We start from the raw sequence: 23,230 nt of genomic DNA on the forward strand, positions 1-23,230 counted from the left end.
CAAGAGATTAAAATGTGTAATTTGCTGCCAGAGGAGGTACCGATGGCCACAGGAATAAACAGACTTAAAAAGAGATTAGATAGATTCATGAAGGATAAGTCTATCAATGGCTACTAGCCATGGTGACTGAAGGGAACCTCCACATTCAGAGGCACTAAGCCTCTGAATTTCAGAGCCAGAAGGGAACATGAGAGGAAAACCTCAGCTTTTATGCCCTGTTGTTGGCCAACCTGTGTGAGACAGGATGCTGAACTAGATGGAAATCACTGGTCTGGTCCAGCAGGGCTCTTACAAACCTCATTCTGGACTGTACACACACACACACACACAGAGCGAGTGAGCTATCATTTTGCAATAGTAAAAGAAACACTTAAACTGAATGTGATCTAATGTCATAATGAGATTGTATCATTTTTGGTTTCATCTTTTCCTGCTGAGTGTTTTGTGATGTAGTTTTTCAGATGATTTAATGAAAAAATGCATTAACATTAGAAGGATTATGCTAAAAGTAGGGTACAAATATTTTGAGTTTGTAATAAGGATAATAACATTTAACAGCCATATTATAATGTGGGGTGCATTTTTAATTCGGTTTTAGCTTTTCAACCAGCATTCCAAGCAACATAGGTATATATTTAGTGCATTTTTGCTCCCTTCCTTCCTCCAACAAGCTCACAGTGCCATAATCCTTTATCTTATTCTCACAGAAACTCCATGAAGTAGTTTATGCTGAAACAGAATGACTGACCCAAGGTGGCAGACAAAGCTGACCTGCCTTAGTGCAGTAATGTAACCAAGCTTAAACTGCGTTGGATTCAGATGACTCTCCAGTAACATATACCATAAAGCAAAGGAAAGCTTTATTGAATAAAATTACAAAATGATGTTAAAAGCAAGATTTATAGTTCCATTGATAGCACAAGTACACAGAAAACAAGCAAAATTCCAAAGGCTGGATTAAGGGGAGAAAACAAGATTGCACCCCCATATGGAATAAAAAGGCAGACAACGTAATTGGGAAAACGGGCCACTTTATTAACTTTTAACACAACCTGGCAAGGTAAACTGAAATAGGACGAGCCCTGGGGTCACACCTGACCCCTCCAAGTCCTACAAAGGCGAGGCACCCTACCCCCGGTCACAGCCATCCAAATGTGGCTAGAACCGGGCCGGCAGACCAAACATGCCCTTTACCCCCACCCCGATGCCCAGAAGGGGGTGACCAAAGGGAGGCATGAAACCCGATCCAGATTTCAGGACATTGAGCCATGAAGCCCATCTGCCATTCCTACGGATCGCATGCACAACACAGGTGCCTAGGCCTGGGTGCTCACCAGCAAGGTCTAAACCCCTTGCAAATTCCACCAAGTGACCAAATTATCTACCTACCTAACAACCACACCACTGCTAGTAGTACAAGGTAGGCGAAAAACACACCACCAATGGCCAATTCAGGTGATGCGAAAAAATTCCTACCTGGCCCCTAATAAGGTGACCGGTGTACTCCTGTACTACTGCAGGGTGGGTGGGTGGGCCAACGACTCCACAAGACTGCGTGGAGAGGCGTGGGGCTGAGGCTTCTTATAGCCCCAGCCCACACAACATCCCCGGTTGCCCGGGAAGGCAGCCCTTTGATCCTGCCGGGGCTGCAAAAGGCGGCCCCACGGCCGCAGCCGCTTTGCGGTGCGGCCGGATCGGGGCCGAAAAAGCAAAGGAGAGTGTACTATCCCATCATAGACTACCTGCCAACACCCTTTGGCCATCTTTGAGTTCAGTTTGTGACTCTTTCAATCTGCTCTCTTCTGCCAATGTTGACAGGGTTCTGAGGGCTGTTAGGCCTACCACCTGCCTACTGGACTTGTGTTCCTTGTGGCTGGTTAGGGCTGGTGACAAGAGGATCCAGGGCCCTATGAAGGAAATTATCAACCTTTCCTTAGAGACAGAGGTATTTCCAGAGGGCCTAAAGGAAGCAGTGGTCATACCACTCTTTAAAAAGCCATTGATGGATCTTTTGGATTTAGCCAATTACCACCCAGTTTCAAATTTAAAGTTTCTAGGTAAGGTAATTGAGAGCGCTGTAGCTGAGCAACTCCAGGGCTTCCTGAAGATTCACCGGTGCTTGATCAGTTACAGTCAGGCTTCTGCCTTGGCCATGGGACCAAGACTGTCCTGTTTGCTCTAATGGATGATCTCCAAAGCAGCTGGATTGAGGCGGGTCGGTGCTGCTGTTATTGTTAGATATTATGGCAGCATTTGACACAGTTGACTATGATCTGTTGACTCACCACCATGTTAATGTGGGAATACGTGGGATGGCCACATAATGGCTCTCTTCATTCCTTCATGGTCAGGGACAGAGGGTGGCTCAAGGGGAGAATGTGTCCTCTAGATACCACTTGGTCTGTGGGGTCCCTCAAGGGGTCTCCCCAATGTTGTTTATATGTGCCCCCTTGCCTAGCTGGTATGGAGTTTTGGGCTAGTGTGTCATCAATATGCAGATGATACCCAGCTATATTTGCTGTTGGGTGACCAGTTGGCTTTGATCCTGTCATCCTTGGCTGAGGGCTTGGGGGCCATGTTGGGCTGGCTAAAGAAAAGTTCTGTGGCTGGAGGGACAAGGGCTGAAGTTGGGGTGCAGATTGCCAGTTCTTGATGTGGTGCTACTAACACCGTCAACCGTCAAGAGCCTGGGAGTGACTCTGGATGTCTCTTTCAGTGGAGGCCCAGGTCACACATATAGTCAAAGTGCTGTTCTTTCATCTACGCCAAGCCAGGCAACTGACTCTCCTCCTGTATTGTTTAGACCTAGCCACAGTAATCCATGCAATAGTCACCTCCAGCTAGACTACTGTAACTCGCTCTGTGCAAGCCTACCCTTGACTTTGACCCAGAAACTCCAATGGGTCTGGAATGTGGTGGTGCAAGTCCTGATGGGAATGCCGTGGACGGCACATATTCAGCCTGTGCTACACCAGCTACACTGGCTTTTGGCTGAGTACCAAGACAGATTCAAGGTTTTGGTTATGACCTTTAAGGCCTTGAGTGGTCTGGGACCAACGAATCTATGGGACCACCATTTCATCCCTGGAAGAGCATTATGCTCCACTGGTCAAAGAGGACCTAAAGAGGTCCAGCTGCCCTCAACGTGGGCCACAAGCTTTTCAGTCCTGGCCCTGACCTGGTGGGATGCTGTACTGGAAGACACTAAGGTCCTGTGGTATATTTTACAATTTTTCAGAGATGTTCTGCCAGGCTTTTGCTTGAGGACAGTGGCATTCCACCTCCTCCCCCCTCAAGGGAGGCCCCCTGCTCCTGATGTAGCATCTAGAAAGCAATAATTGGTAGCACAGATGTCATAGTGGTTTGCAATTTGTTTTCAATTAATTGGTTTTATTGACTTTTTAATTAATTGGTTTTGTTGACTATGTTTTTTATTGTTGTACATCGCCTAGAGCCTGGCACCAGCTGGGATGAGGCAATTCTTCAAATAAATAAATACATGAACAAACAACAACTTCTTGACCTTCTATAACTAATCAGAGGGCCATCTCCAAGAAATATTCCGGACAGGAGCAGGCCCTCCCTGCCAGATTCACTGCTGAAATGTGTCAACTAATTAACAGGCTGGGGAGATTATTTTGGCTGGTAACAGTCTATCTGTGGGAAGGCAGTGACACGCACTAGCTACCAGATCAGAGCAGGAGTAAATGTTAAGTGGAATTTTCCTCTGAAGATCTTGACAGTGGCCCAGTAAGTTTTATGACAAGCAGAGATTCGAATTCAGGTGTTTCCAGTCCAAGTCCAAAACTACTACCCACTGGGTGCGGTCACATTCACCATTAAATCCATCTGCAATCCGCCTCTATTATAATCCGCACAACCAATTTTCTGATCAGACAACAGCCAGGCTCCCATTCTATCCCATGTGGCTCCCGTCGCTGGTCAATCAGAGTGCTCTACCGGACCTTGTTTCATGAGACGTCAATCTGCATTAGCGCAGGCACAGTGATGCCCGCTATCTGCACTATCGAGCAGATCCAGCATCTCCTCCCTTCTCCAAGAGAGACCTCTCACATCCACCATGACCTCGTTCTTGAGGGCGGGGATGCGCATTGCTGTTAAATGGGTCGGATCACTAACAGTTTTGCTAGTCCGTTGGCACTACTTTTCCAGCACGAGCCCTACACATGCAGAAAAAAACCCAGGAATTCAAATCAGTTCACATCTAGTTCACATCTAGTTTCAAAAGTGAGTTTTGTTTCCGGACATAGGGGCGGGTAAACGATTTATCAAGCTAACATTCGCTCGCTCATTTACTGGCGCAGTGATATCACTTGCAGGGGGCTTTGGGAGGGAAGCGGTGGTGTGCTTCCAACGAGTCGCCAATGATGGAGTGTTCAAACAGAGAAATTCCGCTCAGGAACCGTCAGAAGAATTTTGTTCCGGATTTAAAGCAGTATCAAATTAGTCTGTGCCCCAGTCGTCTCAACGCGGGACTCGACCGAGCTAACCACCATTTGCAGATGCTGACATTTGGACAACCGCTTAAAATCCGACATGCTTCCGGACTCCACTCATGCCCGTAGAGGGATTTTCTGAATATCTGATCTCACCCACTATAGGCTCACAAAGGAAGTCTATAGACAAGGGCGAGATTATTTCTAACTGCTAGGTGTTTTGAATCCAGAGATAAGAAGAATCTCACAGTTCTTTAATACAATACAGATTCCAGGTCTCTTGCCATCAGATGTGGCGGGAAGAGGAGTCTTTCTCCAACTGACTGCCTTTCTTTCTTTGTCCTTTTGTGCTCTCTCTCTGTTGTGCTGAGTGTCTGGGAAAGACCACCTCCTCCTTGGCCTGGGGTTGCAAGGGTACAAATAGTAAATAGGGATAGCACCAAAGATTGGGAAGGGTATCCTGCCCACTCCTGGACAAGAAAAGAATAGCCTATATTGATACTTTTTATCATGTAATGGAATGGATCCTATCCCTAGCCTGAACAAAGTTTACTAAAATATATATTAAATATTAATACCCCATGTTTCTTTCCACTGAAGGAAATACCATTTAAGTTGTAGGTAGTCTCCTTATGTAAGAAGACCGCTTCTTGGAGTTGTTGGGTCTACCATAATTTCTAAAGTGAGCATTAAATGAACATAACCAGTGCCAGATGTAATTTCCACATTCATTTTTTCTAACCTTCTGTGTAGCTTTGTACCCCATTTCCCTTGGCCTCTCTGTATTCCCTATTCTCCATTTTGTGTGTTCTGCTCTGCACCCAATTCAGTCGTTTACATAGCTAGTTCAAAATTTTCTCTGTCTCATTCTGGGGGGAAAGTTGTGCATTTCCATCAACACATTTGAGTTTTGGATCTCAAATGTCAGAACAAAATATTATACAAAAGCATTGCTTGTCATTGTAGAAGTTCAAACTCTGGAATAAAGCATTTAATACTGTATTTTTAAAAGAAAACTCACCCAAATGTTACCATAATTCAAATACTGCTATAAAAACTATTGAAATATAATTTTAGGGAGGGGGGGGGACTTTCCAAGAGAAACATACTTTTAAACCATTTTTTGAGAGAAAGGGTATTCCAGAACTGGAGATTAATCAACCAGACCTTCTGCATTTAAACTAAATACCAGAAAGCAGTTTGTTTGTTGTGTTTATAAACCACCTTTCTTGCTCAAAGAAGATTACAAAATACAAAAACCAAGCAATAAAATATAAAATAAATTATACAGGAATACAAAATTAGGATTACACAAATCAATGAAATAAACAGTATAAGACATGGCATACAATACTGTAGCAAGATGATGTGCTTTGTTTGTTATTAGGATTGCATTGGAACTAACTGGCCATTTTGTAAAGATGACAAAGTAGAAGTTTGCTGGAATTGCAAGGCTCCTCCTCTCCAAAGGTGTGAGCCTTTGGTATGAACTGAAGGGCAAGAGCTACAGGGCTCTTGCATGTACATGATACATTAGGGATGTCAAACATGCAGCACGGGGGCCAAATCAGGTCCCCAGATGGCTCCTATCAGGCCCCCAAACAACTGGCTGTCATCTACTTCCTTCTCCCTTTCTCTTGCTTCCTTCTGCATCACAACTTGCTTTGCGAGGCTTGCTCAATTGCACAGCAGAGCTACTGACCCAAGCCTCTCTTCCTTCTATTGGCTGAGGCTTCTCCCGCTCCTAGTCCTCTGAGGAATGAAGCAAAGAGCCAGAGCTTCCTTTGCCCAGTTCCCTGGATTGCATGGGAGATATACAAAGAAAGCACCTTTAAGACCAATGAGTGCTAATGTTTTAAGCATGTTTTACTGTAACCTTTTTTTTAAAAAACCCTTTGTATTTGTCTGTGTCCTTTATAAAGTTTGTATCTTTGCTATCTGGCATTACATTTTATGACATGCGTGGCCTGTCCCAACAAGGTCTCATTTATGTCAGATCCATCCCTCATAACAAATGAGTTTGACACCCCTGGGATACATCAACACACCAAGGGTCCAAGAATCCACTTGAGAAGTGATGATGAATGCTCGTGGACCATTTCCAGTCACTTGCAAAGAGTGCACCATGTTTGTCTTCCTCCCTGGCTCTCTATTTAGAATCCAAGACAACTGCACTAACATTGCTGCCACAGGTCAGATATATAAAAAATGCTATTAAAAATATACTGGATACAGTTTTTGCTTGCTGTTAGAGATAAGTGAATCTGCCCCTTTTGTTTCTTTCCTATACTGTAACTTTTCTTGCTCATTTTCATGCTGGTATTTTCAATTTGTTTCTTTCTTCTATTGCATTGTTATGCCATGCATATGTTTTATGCCCATGTATATTTAATCAATGTTAGTGCAATTGTAATAATTGTGTTAAATTAATTCAGCACAAGGAAATTCAGAAAATGAAATTCAGCACAAGGAAAACAGAAAATGTGGTATGATTTGCACAAGGGAAGAGCAAAACAAAGATTCTTAATTAATTAGTTAATTTACAGTATTTGTATTCTCTTTTTCTGCTCTTAAAAGGGCCACCAAGGTGGCTAGCAATTTAAAACATACATGATAAAATCATACATTGGAACCACCAGTTCAAAACTTTGAACTATTCCTATTCGCTTTGCATTGCATGAAGCAATCGAATTCAGAAGTCTGCTACTAACCACTGAAAGTATCAGGACCTGGTTATGGGGAGAGAAGGAGTAAAATATGGAGTAAACTATAGGACTGAAATCTCTGGGGAAAGTGGGTTACATTTACACAATAGTTTGATTGCATTATGATTTCCTTGTCAGAAGTAATTAGGGGAATATAGGAATAGGTCAGCAGTCAGGTTTCGTTGTCAGTCCCTAATCATTAGAAAATAGCCTGAGGGAGACAGCCATCACTGACTATAACTCAGAGTGGAAGACAAATATAGGCAGACTACTTGCAGCTGCATCGTTTCAAACACGCTTCACTCAAGTATTGTTAGTTACAGCTTCATTCTCATGATACAGCCACCACAAGGACATCATTCAAAACTTTTTTTTTCACTATTTATAAATTGTCATTCACTCCTAGGTTTTCAAAATTCTTTAACCTGGAAAACTAGGATCCAAATAATAATTTCCCATGCCTTTTCACTTGACCCCCCACAGCCATAGTAGCTGTCATGAACTGCTCTCTCTCTCTTAAAGGAGAACCCCAAGAAGTTCAGAATGGCAAATCGGGAGGAGGGGTGTCTGGTTGCTGCCTGGTCCTGATGAGTCCTCTCCCAAAGGTCAAAACAGCTCTGGAAAGGACCCTTCCCCGTCCCCACTCTGTTTTATTCACAGAAACCAAGTCTAGGATGCTGTGGTTGCCTATGGACAACCACTGAAGGAATCAATTTCTTAAAACTACAGGTGGTCCTTTTATCATTTTGTTTTTTAGGGCCCCGTTTTATTTTAGATTTCACATTTTTCTGCAGACCTGGGAAGTTTTTTAGGTTTGTAGAAAAATATGACTTGCCTGCTCACAGCTTCAGTCACTGGATTTAAGTATTCTCTGATTTGGCTATTAGAATGCACTAGTGGAGGCCCACAACAAAATGTAACATATTATGGCTGTGGAGGCATCTAGTGGTGGGAGGTTTCTTCTCACCCCTGCCTCTATAGCCACTGCCTCAGCTGCCCACTTTAAACTTTCCTGTCAGCTTCTAACCAGTGAGTTGGAGTGTAGAATTCTCCTGGCCCCTGTTCTGACTCCAATACGGCTTTTCTCCACAATCTTGCTGGTCAGAAGTCAGTGCGAAAATTTAAAGTGGGCAACTGCAGCAGCGATTCTGGAAGCATGTGAGTGACAAGTAGCCTTCTTGCCCACCTGCATGCCTCCATAGCCACCAGCTCAGCTGCCCTCTTTAAACTTTCATGTTGACTTCTAAGCAGCTAGACTGCAAGGAGAAGCAGCAGTGGAGACAGGTGAGTGAGAGCAAAGAGTCCTCCTTGCTCCCTTCCCCCCATCTATCCAACAATAACACAGCTAGAAACCACAGTTCAGCAGTTGGTACAACTTCAGCTGGTTAACACGTTAAGAGCATTGGACTCTATTCTGGAGAACTGGGGTCAATTCTGCACTGCTTCACATGAAGCCATTTGGGTGACCTTGGATCAGCCACAGCTCACAGAGCTCTCTCAGTTCAAAAACTTTGGCTAGCTTGCCACCTAGTCATTAAAATGAGCTAATACTTCAGGCAGCCAGTTCTCCTGGCTATACCATACACAACAGCATACAATAATTAATTAGTTAATTTCCTGCTGGCTTCTAACCAGGGAGACCAAGTGGAAAAGTATTCTTACCTAGCTGTATATCTTCAGTGCTACTATTCCTCAACTTATTCCGTACTGCAGCAGTGCAGCAGATACCCATCACTTTTTTATTATAGATTTAAGATTTTCTTCCAAGTTTATAAGAAAATATCTCTTTTTCTCCATGTGAGCCCAGTCTGCAGATATAAGCATCTGCAGATGAGCCCATATGTGACTTCCATCCTTCCGAGGTTGGTAAAATGAGTACCCAGCTTGCTATGAAGAAAGTGTGGATGACTGGAAAAGGCAATGGCAAACCACCCCATTTGACAAATAATTGGCCCATCACAGCTCACTCAGTGTCTCTGACCTCCCATTGACTGACTCCTCTGCCCCTGCCTACTGCAGGCCTGGAAATGTTGAACAAACCACCAAAACAATCTTACCTGAGAGGAAGGCAGTCATCTCCAACTTTTCTCTGTGTCTTCTCTGTCAACTGGCCTCATGAAAGGTGTCACCAGCAACAGACCACTGCTGCCCCATCAATAGCCCACACAGATGGCCTTCTAGCACACATAGCCTCTGAAGGCTGCAGCTATAGCCAGGGAGCTGCTGCTGCTATAATGTGACTAGGTGACAAGGCCTGGCCCCACTGACAGCATTTCCTTAGAGCACATGACTGCCGCCACTTCCTGTCACATCCTTTCTCCCTCCTCCCCTCAGCCTCACACCTAGTCAGAGGCTGTTGTTAGACAAACAAGGGTGCTTTTGTCAGTAAAGTGAGATACCTCAGATGAATAGACTGGCATACAGTCCAACCTCTAAAGCAGTTATTTTCTCCAGGATGGGAAGAGAGATCTGTTGTCTGGAGTTCAGTTGTGATCCCTGGAGCTCTCCAGCCTCTACCTGGAGGTTGGCTATCATAGGCCTGGCAGCACCCTCTGGGTGACTTGATGCCACCCAACAGGCATGACTTAACTAGGCCTGGCTGCTTGCTCCTGTTCATCAGCAGCCCCTCTATGACAGCCAGTGTGACTTAGCAGTTGTCAACTCCAGGTTGGGAAATTCCTGAAGATTTGAAGGGTGGAGACTGAAGAGGGTGGGTTTGAGGAAGGATGGGACCTCAGACAGATTCAATGCCATAGACTCCACCCTCCAAGCCAGCCATTTCCTCCTGGGGAACCATTGTTGTCAATCTCCAGGTGTGGGCTGGAGATCAGTCAGAATTATAATGACTCTTCAGATGGCAGAGATCAGCTCTCATTGAGGTGGGAGGGGGGAAAGTGAATGCCTTCACTTGGGTAGGTGGGAAGATAGCTATTGGGGGGGGGGACTCACTCAGACCCTCTTTCTAGAGCCCATGTATCATTATGCTAGGCCTTATTTCTAGCATAATGATATTGTAAGTTGCATTGAGCTCCATAAGGAGTATCTGTCTGCTCACAGAATCAACAGTAATCAACACTGTTTCTATAAATTACCACAATCCAAACTAGTGTAAGGTGCCATTGATGCACTATCTTATGAATAAACTCTTTAAATAAAGTAGTAATTTAGAAAGAGGGGCCATAAGTGAATCAATAAATTGAAACACTTGAATCTATGTTATAACTGAATAACTTCCTCCTTTTCTTTGCATAGCTAGAGATTTAATTACTCATATTTTTCAGTACATATAATAGGCTGACACTGTCTCTTGATTTTAAAGTAAACCATTTCAGACTTATTCATCTCAGCCTCCTTTCCCCCTGCCTTGTCAGGAGCAGACCCCTGATCCTGCAAGGTAAGTTCTGGATACTCAGATTGGCAGCAGGCTCTCAGTGTCTCATGCAGTTTTAAAGGACATGGCAGGGATTGATCATGCAAGGTCCTATATGGCCGAGGACCTGCCTACCTGAGGGACCGTCTCTCCCCATATGAGCCCCAGAGAGCACTGAGGTCAGCTGGGAAGAACAAGCTGACCATCCCTGGGCCAAAGGAGGCGAAATTGCAGAACACCTCCGCATGGGCCTTCTCCATCGCAGCTCCATGCCTATGGAACCACTTCCGGAAGAGGTGCAGGCCCTGCGGAGTCTCGACCAATTCCGCAGGGCCTGCAAGACCACCCTTTTTAGGTTGGCCTTTGCAGACTGCTGACTATGGATCACTGAATAATGGATCCGCCAAAATGATTTGGTCTCAGTGATCTCCGCTTCTATGTAAACTGACAGAATAGGGCCAGGAACATCACCGTTACTGTCAAAATATGTTAATGTGAATTAGAATGCTTTTAAGACAATGTTGATTTTAAAGTTTTTATATAATTACTGTATTGTATAATTATTCTATGAATGTTGTTGGCCGCCCTGAGCCTGCCTCGGCGGGGAGGGCGGGATATAAATAAAATTTTTATTATTATTATTATTATCATTATTATTATTATTATTATTATTATTATTATTATTATTATTATTATTGTAAGGTTCTGCATGGCAAGCAGATGCCGTATCACTGAGCCACAGCCCCTGCTGTTGTCATCCCTCTGGATTTGTTAACAGCCTGCTACTGTCAGTTGCAGAGAATGTGAAGGTATTTTCTCTCTATAGCAAGACGGGAATTGTAAAGGATGGAGGTTATTTGAGGCATTACTGGGATTCTGTGCAGAAGCTGGTGCTGTTGTGTATTTCTCCCCACCCACACAGTATCCTGGCTGTGCAGTGCATTGTCAAAAGCCACCCCACCCATGGCCTGACTCCATCCCCGAGGCACAGCCCCTGCCTGTATCATGCAAGGTGAAGCATTTCTCAGTGGAGATCAACTCTCTCCATCCTCAGCACAAAATTCTCACTGGGCAATCCTGCAGAGTAGTGAACCCCCCCCCCCACATACACACATTATCACACCAGCCTGGCTCACACAGGCATTAGTGGCTCCAGCAATTGCTGTGTACCTTGGTAGAGGTTGGGCTAGTAAGGAGTTGTCAGTATACATTGGGAGAGTCCTTTTTAAAGTGTTGTGTGCCATCAAGGGGTTGGGAAAGGACTTTTGCGGCAGCAGCTCTGAGGCCGTGTAGATGTACAGGAGCTAGGCTGTGAGTGTAGCCTTGGAAGGGCAGAGGAGGGTGATCGATGCTGCCTGATCTTGAGAGGCAGTCCAGGGCAAGTGGCAGTCTGGAGGGTTATTTTGTGGGCAGGGGGAGTTGGCAGTGGAGGCCCCAGTGACATTGTGGAGTGTGCAGCAGAGTGGCAGGGTCCATGCAAAGTCTGCTAAGGGTGTTTGTTTAAGGTTTAAGGTCTATTGGATTTATATCCTGCCCTCCCTGCCAAAGTTTGTGAGAGAGAATGGGGCTGAGCACTGTTGTTGGCCACCAGTGTGGACTGTTTAGGCACTGGTTGAAGTACTCACTGGACTAGAGGCCATTTGTGAGAATGCAATAGCCAGTCTGAGGGCTTAAGGCCATAGGGAAGAGGGGCTGCACGCTGTTGTTGGCTGGCAGAGCCATGTAGGTGTTGGCAGCCTGGAGGCAGTTCAGGAGGGTACAGGACAGTGGGAGCCATTTGTGAGGGCTTCTGAGGGAGAGTAGTCACAAAAGTGTCTGATATGTCTGCCTGTCAGTGTAGGTGAGGGTTTTGGCAGTTGTTTCCAACATTCTGGAGCTGATGTGGGGGAGTGAGCCAACAGGTGTGCAGAGGTGCAGAGTGACAGGTGATAGGCCAATGATTGTTGGAGCTCAGATTTCAACCAGTGGAAGAGATCTATTTTGCCAATACCACTACGGTTTTATTATTAGAGATATCCCACCCTCCCCACTGAAGAAGGCTCAGGGCAGCTTACAAGGCCAACTGGCATCAGCTAAAACAATAAAACCATTAAAATAGCTATTACAATAAACATTACAAAGTGCTGTATCCATGATGGCAGAATGTAGCAAGTCTTCATGTCCTTGTGCCCTTATGAGGGCAAATAGTTTAGAGAATCTTTCAAAAACGTATAATGGGTTATAAAAACAAGTTTTATTCTACACATACCCTAATAAGTTAATGGGTCAAACTGAGCAACAAAACTGCTGAAGAAAAAAAGTAGAAGCATAATACAGTTTCTTTGTACCTGAAACTTCAGATGTTTCTGTCCTTGGAGATAGAGCTAGAATTCACACCAGGCATTTGAGAGGGAGAGAGAAAAAAAGGTTGGCATAATAATGGAAAAGCTTACTACTTACTATGACATTTTTCAAGGAATTGCTAAGAAGAAGGGAGTTGTTCTGGCCCAATCGGACAGTGAATATTCAGGCATCCTGTCAAATGTAGATTTGGTAAGTAAACTATTTCCCCATGATCAGGGGATTCTTTGAACATGTCACCTATACTGCAGAGTGAAAACAGGGTTGTTGGTTTCAGACAAGAAAGACAGGAATTAGTGGATGTCATATCAGAGGATATTCTGACATTAATCCCCCTCCCCAGGTTAAAAGTTCCCCAGGTCATTGAGACCAATGGCAAAATGCAACATCTGTATGTTGTTTCTCTTCCTTCCTCCCATCCAGGGCTTTTTTTGAGCAGGAACACACAGGAATACAGTTCTGGCTGGTTTTGCATTTGGGGGTGTGGCCTAATATGCAAATGAACTCCTGCTGCACTTTTTCTACAAAAAAGCCCTGGTCCCATCAAATATCCTTATGTACTCAGCTCATGTCAGTATAATAAAGCTTGGTGGTTCAATAGAAAACCCAAACAGAAATTAGATTGCCCCCACAGATGGAAGGAAGAGACGGACACAAGGGTTTGGATAATTTAAGGGCCACTTTCTTTATTATTAAATTAACAAGAGCTATAAACATAACAGGCAGCACGGCAGGGCAGGGGACAAAATATCCCTCCCCTGTCGCATGATGTGTGAGCCACCCTGCCCCTAGGTATAGCCAAAATGCATGGCTCGTACCCGGCCTAGCAAAGGTTATGCCCTGGAGTTCCAGCCCCCATCTGCACGGCTGAAGGGCGGATCAATTCATGTAAACCCGAGGCAGTCCGCTACATCACTCAACTAGTCCGCACGGGCCAGGAATGATTTAGCTAGACCCCGTGCCCCAAAACTGGGGTGCTATTGGTGCTCACCGAGCTGCATAACAGAAGTTAGGCAAAAAAACCAGCCAACCTGAAAGTGGCCAGCCTACTTAAACCAGCCACACCCTAGCCAATTCCACAATCCCTTCTACAAGCAGTGTGAGGTAGGCAAAAAACACCACTTCCAACAGCCAAACAGGAAGAGATGAAAAAATTCCTACCTGGTCCCCTATAAATTAAGAGCAACCAGCTATCGCCCACACTGCCTCAAGGGTGAGAGGGTGGGCCGAGCATGAGGCGAAGACTGGGAGGCAGAAGCTGAGACAGCCATTAAGGTGTGCCTGCTCCACCCTCACCTTCCACACAGCCTGCCTCACCTTCCACACAGGCTGCTGCACAGCCTGCCTCTAGTTGGGAGCCACATTCTCCCCCACCCCTGCCAGTAACACATAAAAATTACATCTGAGTTTCTTAGCTGCACCATTAAATTATGTCAAACGACCAGAATTTTCTAAATCGTTGAACTTCTTGTCATAGCCCTGTTCTGCATCAGTTATCTAAATAATCCTGTAATGCTGGGCAGGTTGTGTGTATGGGGAGAGGGGGAACAATGCTTGTCATTATTCTGATTCAGAATGTGATTGGCATGCATCCTACCACTACATTGAACAAAGTTTGAAGTTTTTCTCCAACCCAACACTTTCTCCTTCTTAAATTCTCTTCCAGTGGAGAAAGAACCACTTAATTTGGAGGAAGGCTCCTTAGACTGGAGGACTTCTTCCAGCTGTTGAATGCATGCCATGGATAATGTTAAGGTGGCAATTTTATGTAAAGGTGGGGAATTGAGTCATTAAAAAAAGTTCTAGCAGACTCATGAATTACAGTTCTGAGCTAAGCTACTTAACAGTTTCTGAATGAGAGCATATTTAAACTGTCAAGGAGGATTAAACAATCTCCCACTGTAGACTGAAATCTGCAGATTTACTTATTAATTCTTCTAATCAGGCTGATTAACAAAACCCTGAAAAATTCACAATGGATATTGCTTAACCACATGGTTGTAACTGAATAGGAAACAAGAGAGTGAAAAAAAAACTGTGGGTACAATCCAGAAAATGTTAGGTATACCTAAGATCCATTAAAAACTCGGATGCTTAATTGTGTGACTTGACTGAAATTGTAGCTGTATTTGCAGCTGTCATATACATGATTAATCAGTTGAATGATTCACTGATTTCAATGGAAATTGCTCCCGAACTTACACACATTTGAAATATTTGAACCTTATTTTGAAATCAATAATTTTCTCTAGATCTTTACCTTCAGATAATGCAATAATGAAGACAATTACACCCTTTCAATGGCAAACCACCCTGTAAAAAGACTGTCGCAAAAACATCGTGATGCAACATCACCCCAGAGTTGGAAACAACTGCTGCTTGCACAGGGGACTACCTTTACCTTTTTAAAGTATGTTGAGGTCAATGGTGTGGCTTTTCTTAGGACTAACACACCTTTTATAATATGCATTATTATTTGTATTATTGTTTTGGGAAAAAAAAATCAGTCATATATATGCTGATTTTTTACTCAAGTGTCCAATCTGGGTCACAAAAATTTAAAATTACAGACAACAAAAACAATACATTTTACCAGTCATGAGATGACACCAAAAAGAGGTCAGAATGGGTTAAAAAAAAAAAAGCTTAAAGCAGATAAAAATACACCCTAAGGGAAATCAGCAGGACAGACAAGTTATTCTAATTGAAAAGACCACTGTGTCTAGTGAAAGGGATGGCGCCTGAAGTATGCCAAGAGGCAGTAATTTCCAAATTCTTGGTACTGCCTCCGCATGCAGCCACCACATTTTTTATGCTACAGACACAAAGAGCAGGACCTCCTGATGTTCTTCATGTACAAGTAGGCTCCCTTGTAATCCCAAACCAGTCAGGGCTTTACAGATCAAAAAAGCACATTGGCTTTGGGTTCAGAAGCCCTGGAATCCAGTAAAGTTGCATCAACACAGGAGTGATGATCAAAGCAGCTAACCCTACTATACAGTCTGTAGATTTATTTTGTTCCAGCTGAAATTTTGGAGAACTTTTGAAAGGAATTGTATGCGCAGCATTGTACAATCAAGGGAAAAAATATGGATGTGTTTGTGGTTTACTGTATTTGTGAGTTATACTGAACTTTACCTGGCAAGGTGTCAATTTGAAATGTACCGTCTTGTCCATCCTGGAAACTGAATCTCACAACTAGTGAAACTTTGAAATTCTGAAAACATTAGTATGCTGAGAGTGTGATGCAGGAACAAGAATGTATGGACTATTGCAATGAAAATTGATAGTAGAAAAATACAGCAAGTATCTAAAATGTTTTTGTTTGGATATGCCACTCAGCTACATGAAAGTTGCTTGGTCACCAATCTATTTTGTTCACAGCATCTAAAACAAACATACTAATTTCCCTCATCAGATGTTGAAAGGTATGTCCCTTATGACTACCAACATTGCAACAGAACATATAATCAGAGAGACAGAGGACAAGTTTTCAAACCAGTTCTGTTTTAAAATCTATCTTAAGCAGAAGTGTCAAGGATGATGGTGACAAGGACAGAAATGTACTTCAGATATTTTTGATATGTACAATAGCTAAGGTTTTTAATGATTAACACTGCTCATCAGATCTGTTCCTTCCTGCTAGTGTCTCATAAAGATCTCCCGCTGTTCTCAGCAGTGCCATACTAATTCAGTGCACTAGCAAAATTAGCAGCAGGAAACAAGTCTTTGAAATTTTCTCCATTTATGAAAAGCATTGTTCGTTTTGCAAAGAATACTAGCTCCTGCTGTAATTGTTCCTGTGTTAAGAAAGCTGAGAGTTTATTTTCACCCCATCAGCTTTAGAAAAAAATCAATAGAAATAAATACACATACAATTAAGTATTGGATTAAACAGCCAACTGAGAGACCAAATTTCTTTCACTTTTGAACTCTTCTGATTCCGTCTCCAGGGGAGAACTATTGTGTTCACATTCCTTAGCAAACACTCGATAATGCAAAAGTGCTTTGAAGTTGCCATTGGAGAAAATAGAACAGATGGAGGATTGAATAAGCCCATACTGCTGTCTTTTGAATGTTAAGAAAAGGCTTTTTTTTCTTGGCAAAAATACTTAATATTTAATACCATTTACATGTGAAGGTGTTTGGTTTTGCAATCTGAGCTGAGAAGACAAAGAAAGTCAAGTGCCATGGCCAAGTGAACTGAATTTCTTGTTTTTTTGGTTTGCCTACAGTTTAAACAATGTGATAGATATTGTTAGGTTTGATCCAGAGCCTGATGGACTCAAGTGGTTCAGTGAGTTGAAATTTCCACAAAAACAGTTCAGATCTCCTTCACAAGGCCATGAACAAGCTGAAGAAATGCTGTATGACAGATGGAATCAGTCACCAGATGTCTAGAATGTTTGAGGTCACACTTCTTTCATTCATATGTATAATCATACAGTGTTATTCTGAAACATTTGTTAGTTTGTGTTGTGGATTTTACTATTTCCATTTACTGCTCTGGAATCCAGCAAACTGAAAATGCCAGTTTTCTCAGTCAGTTTTTTTATTTTTAATTCCACTGCCAGCAGTTTCTGAAAAGCCCTCCAACTTTATCGCATTTGTATGCTAGTGCCTAATCATAGCAGTGACCTCATTAGCATTGAGAAAATAACATCCTAACCAAAGTGAATGTACGTCAATCAGATATGATGATTGTCTGAGGTCAGTACATAGGCTGAGTACTAGCGTGGATTTGATGCAGTGCTTATATCAGAGAGGTGGGATCAACCACTGTACTGGGAGCTTAGATGTGATAGGTATAACTCTATGAAATTTGTAGAAGGCAAAAGATGCAGGAAACTTCAACTTTAGCTGGTGACTACAGCATGAAAAAAATATAACAACTCTATAGTATAAAAATCACAGGTTTTCAATGTATTATCATAAATTTTGCAACCACAAAAAGTTGCTCAGAGGTAAACAGAACTTTGGTGATGATGACGACGATGATGATGATGATATTGGATATATATCCCTCCCTCCACTCCGAAGAGTCTCAGAGCGGTGTCATGGGTGCTGGGGGCCCTGCAGAAGAAGCCGAGCCTGCAGAAGAAACTGTGCCCCTGCCACCTGCACCAGTGCCCCTGCCTCCTGCTGGAGAAGATCCAAGCCCCCCTGCCTCGCCCTCTCGGGTGGCTCGTGTGTGTGACCGCCTTCGTCAGGACCTCAGGGATCGGAGGAGGGCGGCACGCTCACGAGCAAGACGCTCCCTGAGCCCTGAGTTTTGAAAGGATTCTGGCCCTTCTAGGAGTGAGGGTGCTTGAGTCTCAGCAGGATCCTGGCTGCCCTCTGAGTCAGCAATTAGCCCAAATGGGCAACAGACAGCAGAGGGCTATATAGCTGTGGGCTTTGAGAGAAGGCTTTGTGGAAGCAACTAGTCACTTACCTGACGTTCTAGCAGCCACTTCGGCTTCTGACTTCAGCTTCTGGACCCCCTGACTCTGGCATTGACTTCTGGACCCCCTGACTTCGGCTTCTGAACCTCTGACCTACAATACCTGGACTGTGATTTGGTTTTGGCGCTTTGGACCCTCCTTGCTACCCAGCTACAGACCTTGGACTGCCCCTGGACTTCGCCTGGCCTGGCCCCAGCCCATGACAAGCGGCTTCCAATCTCCTTTACCTTCCTCCCCCACAACAGACACCCTGTGAGGTGGGTGGGGCTAAGAGAACTCTTACAGCAGTTGCCCTTTCAAGGACAACCTCTGCCAGGGCTATGGCTAACCCAAGGCCATTCCAGCAGGTGCAAGTAGAGGAGTGGAGAATCAAACCCAGTTTTCTCATTTGAGAATGTGGGCAGCAAATGTCAATATCAAGAAGAATATTTGTCATGATACCAGGGCTGCAGAGAGGTAATCCTGAAAAACAGAACCATTCTCCAATATTCTCCCAAAGTACTGTAGATAGATAAAATAATACATAGAATATCAACATAATAAGTGCAATATTTAGTTGTGTATAGCAGGGGTGGTCAACAGTAGCTCTCCAGATGTTTCTGCCTACAACTCCCATCAGCCTCAGCCATTGGCCATGCTGGCTGGGGCTGATGGGAGTTGTAGGCAAAAACATCTGGAGAGCTACCGTTGGCCACCTCTGCTGTAAGACTTTGATGTGAAGGTCAAAGTTGAAGGTCAGTATTGGTGGTCTGGTAACCTTTGAAAACATGAACTATTTTGGTGGGGAACCTTCAGGATTGTAAGGCCTTTTGGTTGGATTGTTTCTATTGTCCCCTCTGTGCCCTGTGCCTAATATTAATATGTAGGGATGTGAACCAAAAGGAAAGATATTTTTCAGATCTGGATTTCAGGGAATGCATAATTACTGATATTCTGTTATTCCCTATGGGGAATATTTCTGGGGGACTGGCTTTTTAAAAAGCAAATAACAAAAATCGTAGCTGACTTAATGATGACTCAGGGTTTCAAGTAAATTGGACCAAAGAGTCCAATTCTGTGGGCCCCTGAACAAGGTTCCCCAGTCATTTCCCATTTTTTCCTAAGAGAGAAAAAAAGCTATGCTTTCTCTAGACAAGGAAGAGTCAAACACACAAGAACATGCAAAGCACTGGCCAAAAGTTTCCCCTTCCAAACAGAACCAACAAGACCAATGGAACCAACATCAAATCAGAAAATCTCATAACAGTGGACCAGTGTGGTAGCCCAACTACATTCAATGCCAAGCTTAAGCAAGGGAAGGGACACTATTTCCAGCCCAACAGAACCAATGTCAAATCACAGAAGCCAAGCAAAATCCAGGGCCAATGTGGAGACGCAAACCTAATAGCACCAACATAAAACTAGAGAATTCCAGCAGGACCAACTTGGCAAACTCCTCCAAATATGTGATCACCAGTGCCTATGAGTGCTGCCTCCTCCCCCCATCTCCTGTGACTGCGGAACCTGCGAAAGCACCCCCCCCCCCCTAATTGAGTTTTAAAATGTTGGCCCTGGATATTCCTGAATATTTCTGAGAATACTTGAGACCAGAATACTGGTATAGCTGAGATTTCCAAATATTGATCTGGATCCTGAATGTATCTGGTATTTTTCAGGTATATATTCAAACTGAAGAAGAAGAAGAAGATTGCAGATTTATACCCCACCCTTCTCTCTGAATTAGAGACTCAAAGCAGTTTACAATCTCCTATATCTTCTCCCCCCACAACAGATACCCTGTGAGGTGGCTCTCACAGAAGCTGCCCTTTCACAGATAACTCTTGTGAGAGCTATGGCTCACCCAAGGCTATTCCAGCAGCTGCAAGTGGAAGAAGAAGAAGAAGATTGCAGATTTATACCCCAACCTTCTCTCTGAATCAGCGACTCAGAGTGGCTTGCAATCTCCTATATATCTTCTCCCCCTGCAACAGACACCCTGTGAGGTGGGTGAGGCTGAGAGGGCTCTTACAGCAGCTGCCCTTTCAAGGACAACTCTTGTGAGAGCTATGACTAACCCTAGGCCATTCCAGCAGCTGTAAGTGGAGAAGTGGGGAATCAAGCCCAGTTCTCCCAGATAAGAGTCTGCATACTTAACCACTACCCCAAACTGGCTATATCTGAGGTCAAATCCCTAGTAATGGGCAGAGGGTCATGGCTGAAAAAGGTCAGAGTCTGTGTTTGGAGTTTGGATAATTGTAGTTCTTGTATAATTTATATTTGATCCATAATATGCTCAGGAGGGAATCAACTAAAGCTTTCAAGTCCCACTGTTACAAAGGCAAATTAAGTGAATGTTTTAAGTTTTCTTGTTAAAATCAATATTATAAAAGTTTTATTTTGAATGGATAGGGGCATTTATTTACATATTTTGTATTGGGGGAGGGAGGAAAGGTCTTAACATTGTTGATAATCTATATTTCCCATGAGATTATGCTTTTGAAAAATGAACATTTCCACAAACCGATACAGGAGAATGGAGTAATTTTGCTACTTGTTGGCCTCCGAAGAAGGAAGGCTGAAGACTTTGGGGTGGCAGGTAGCATAGCCAGTAAGGTGTTGAGAAAAAGAGGCTAATTAAAGCTGTCCTGCCTTATGGATCCTACTTTTGCCTTAGAGCAGGGGTGTCAAAGGGCTTTGTTTGTAGACAAAGCCCAGCAGAAACTCATTTGCATATTAGGCCACACGCCCTGACATCACTACTGTTTCATGCAGGGGGTTTTTTGTAGAAAATGCCCATCAGGAGCTCATTTGTATATTAGGCCACACTCCATGATGCCAAGCCAGCTGGAACTGTGTTCCTGCTCAGAAAAAGCCCTGGGTGTCAAACTCATTTGTTATGAGGGTCAGATCTGATATAAATGAGACCTTGTTGGGCTGAGCCATGTCAGGTTGGGCCGGGTCATGTCAGGCCAGGCCATGTGTATACCTATTTAAGATCAGGTAGCAGAGATATAAACTTTATAAAGGACAAACACAATCATTTTTTTTTTAATTAAAACATCTTAAAACATTAGCATTTGTTGGTCTTAAGGGTGTTTTCTTTGTATGTCTCCTGTGCAATCCAGGGAACTGGTCAAAGGAAGCTCTGTATTTTTCCTTCCTCCTCCAGGGGACCAGGAGGGAGAGGCGCCTCAGCCAGTAGAAGGAAGAGAGCTTGGTTTAGTAGCTGTGCTGTGTTATTGAGAGAGCCTGGCAAAGCAAGTTCTCCCTTCCCCCTTTCCTCCCCAAGGTAGGAGCCTCAGCCAATGGAGAAATAAAGGCTTTGCTCTGTAGCTCCTGTGTGATTGAGCAAGTCTGGCAAAGCAAGCTGTTATGCAGAAGGAAGCAAGAGACAGGGAGAAGGAAGCAGATGACAGCCAGTTGCTCAGGGACCTGATAGTAGCCCTCTGGGGGCCTGATTTGGCCCCCGGGCCACATGTTTGACACCCCTGTCTTAGAGCTTCTCACCCTTTCTTCTTTCAACACTGTGGGGTTATCCAGTTGTTTCAGGGCCAGGCAGATATGGGGGAGGGGGGTCTTCTCTAATTGGCCAAGAAATTAATATCTTTTTGGGGGGTCAGTCTTACCTGTTTTAGTGGGATTGTGACCTGATTCTGTTGTGGATTTTACTTGCTTGCATGGAGGGTGGGATATAAATGGAAAATAAATAAAATAAAAATCCTGAAGGGTGGATTAGACTTTAACTGTGATTACAGGATTAGATGTTCAGTATTAATCAAGACTGGTGAGCACACAGAGGCATCTAAGGATGAGGGCACATGAACATTTATGGCTGAATGGTCCCAGAGTGTGGGAGTGTGAATGGTCCAGATTATGGTGTGGTGTGGAGACAAATACTGCAGTGCTGGATATCATAACTGGGATCCTTACATTTAATAGTTTTGGGTGATGTGGTTGATACACAGCATCAACTTTGGAGCAGGTAAGGAGATATGAGACGTGACCTGAGGCCATACTGATTTTTGAGCCAGACTGCGATTGTCCAAACAATGACAAACACAACTGGGCAGCATGTTAGGCCACCTGCACTTAAAGGAGGGGGGGGGGGGGAAATGTCATTTTAACCATTTGTGGAGCTCAGAGATAATTAATAAAACCTATTTTAACCCATGTATTGTGACATCTTCATTTTAGGTTATGGAAGCAAAGAAGAAGTTTAAATTATCTGTTAGGCTATGGAATAGGCAGAGGATATATCATGGTGGCAGCCACTACCAGCCATAGAAGAAGCCCTCCCCAAATGGGCTCGAGGCAGATTACAATAAGGTTTAAAACATCAGATAAATACAATTAATTAAAATTCATATATATATATATATATATAATTGCATGGTTCCTGCTGTCATCATTGGGCCTGTAAGAAACATCAAATCCGGGCTGTATATGATGGAAGCTTCAACTTCTGCAGGGGAAGGCAGATGCTTAATTTAAATTAATGCTTCCTCCTTAATTAATACATTAATTAAATTAAAAAAATACTTCCTCCTTGAAAGCTTCATTTTTTTAGTTGAAGAACAAACTTTGAGTTCAATGACATCTTTAAGACCAAAGGCATTTAATTCTGGGTATAAACACAAAATCTTATATCCAGATTTAAATTTTGTTAGTCTTATAGGTGCTACTTTTTCTTTTCCTTCAGACTTCCACAGGCTACCCACAGGGGTGTAGTCAGAAAAATTTTGGGTGGTGAGGCATTGGGAAATCCTGTGGGACAGGGGAGCAGGAGAAAGAGAGGGGAAAAAAGGTTGATTAGAAATAATCTTTAATAGATAAACATAGTCTGTGATCACACACACTAAATAATGCACTTTCAGTCCACTTTCCAACTGGATTTTACTGTGTGAACTGATAAAATCCAGTTGGAAAGTGGATCAA

The sequence above is a fragment of the Heteronotia binoei genome, chromosome 9 (assembly GCF_032191835.1).
Source record: "Heteronotia binoei isolate CCM8104 ecotype False Entrance Well chromosome 9, APGP_CSIRO_Hbin_v1, whole genome shotgun sequence".
In the NCBI taxonomy this organism is placed as follows: domain Eukaryota; kingdom Metazoa; phylum Chordata; class Lepidosauria; order Squamata; family Gekkonidae; genus Heteronotia; species Heteronotia binoei.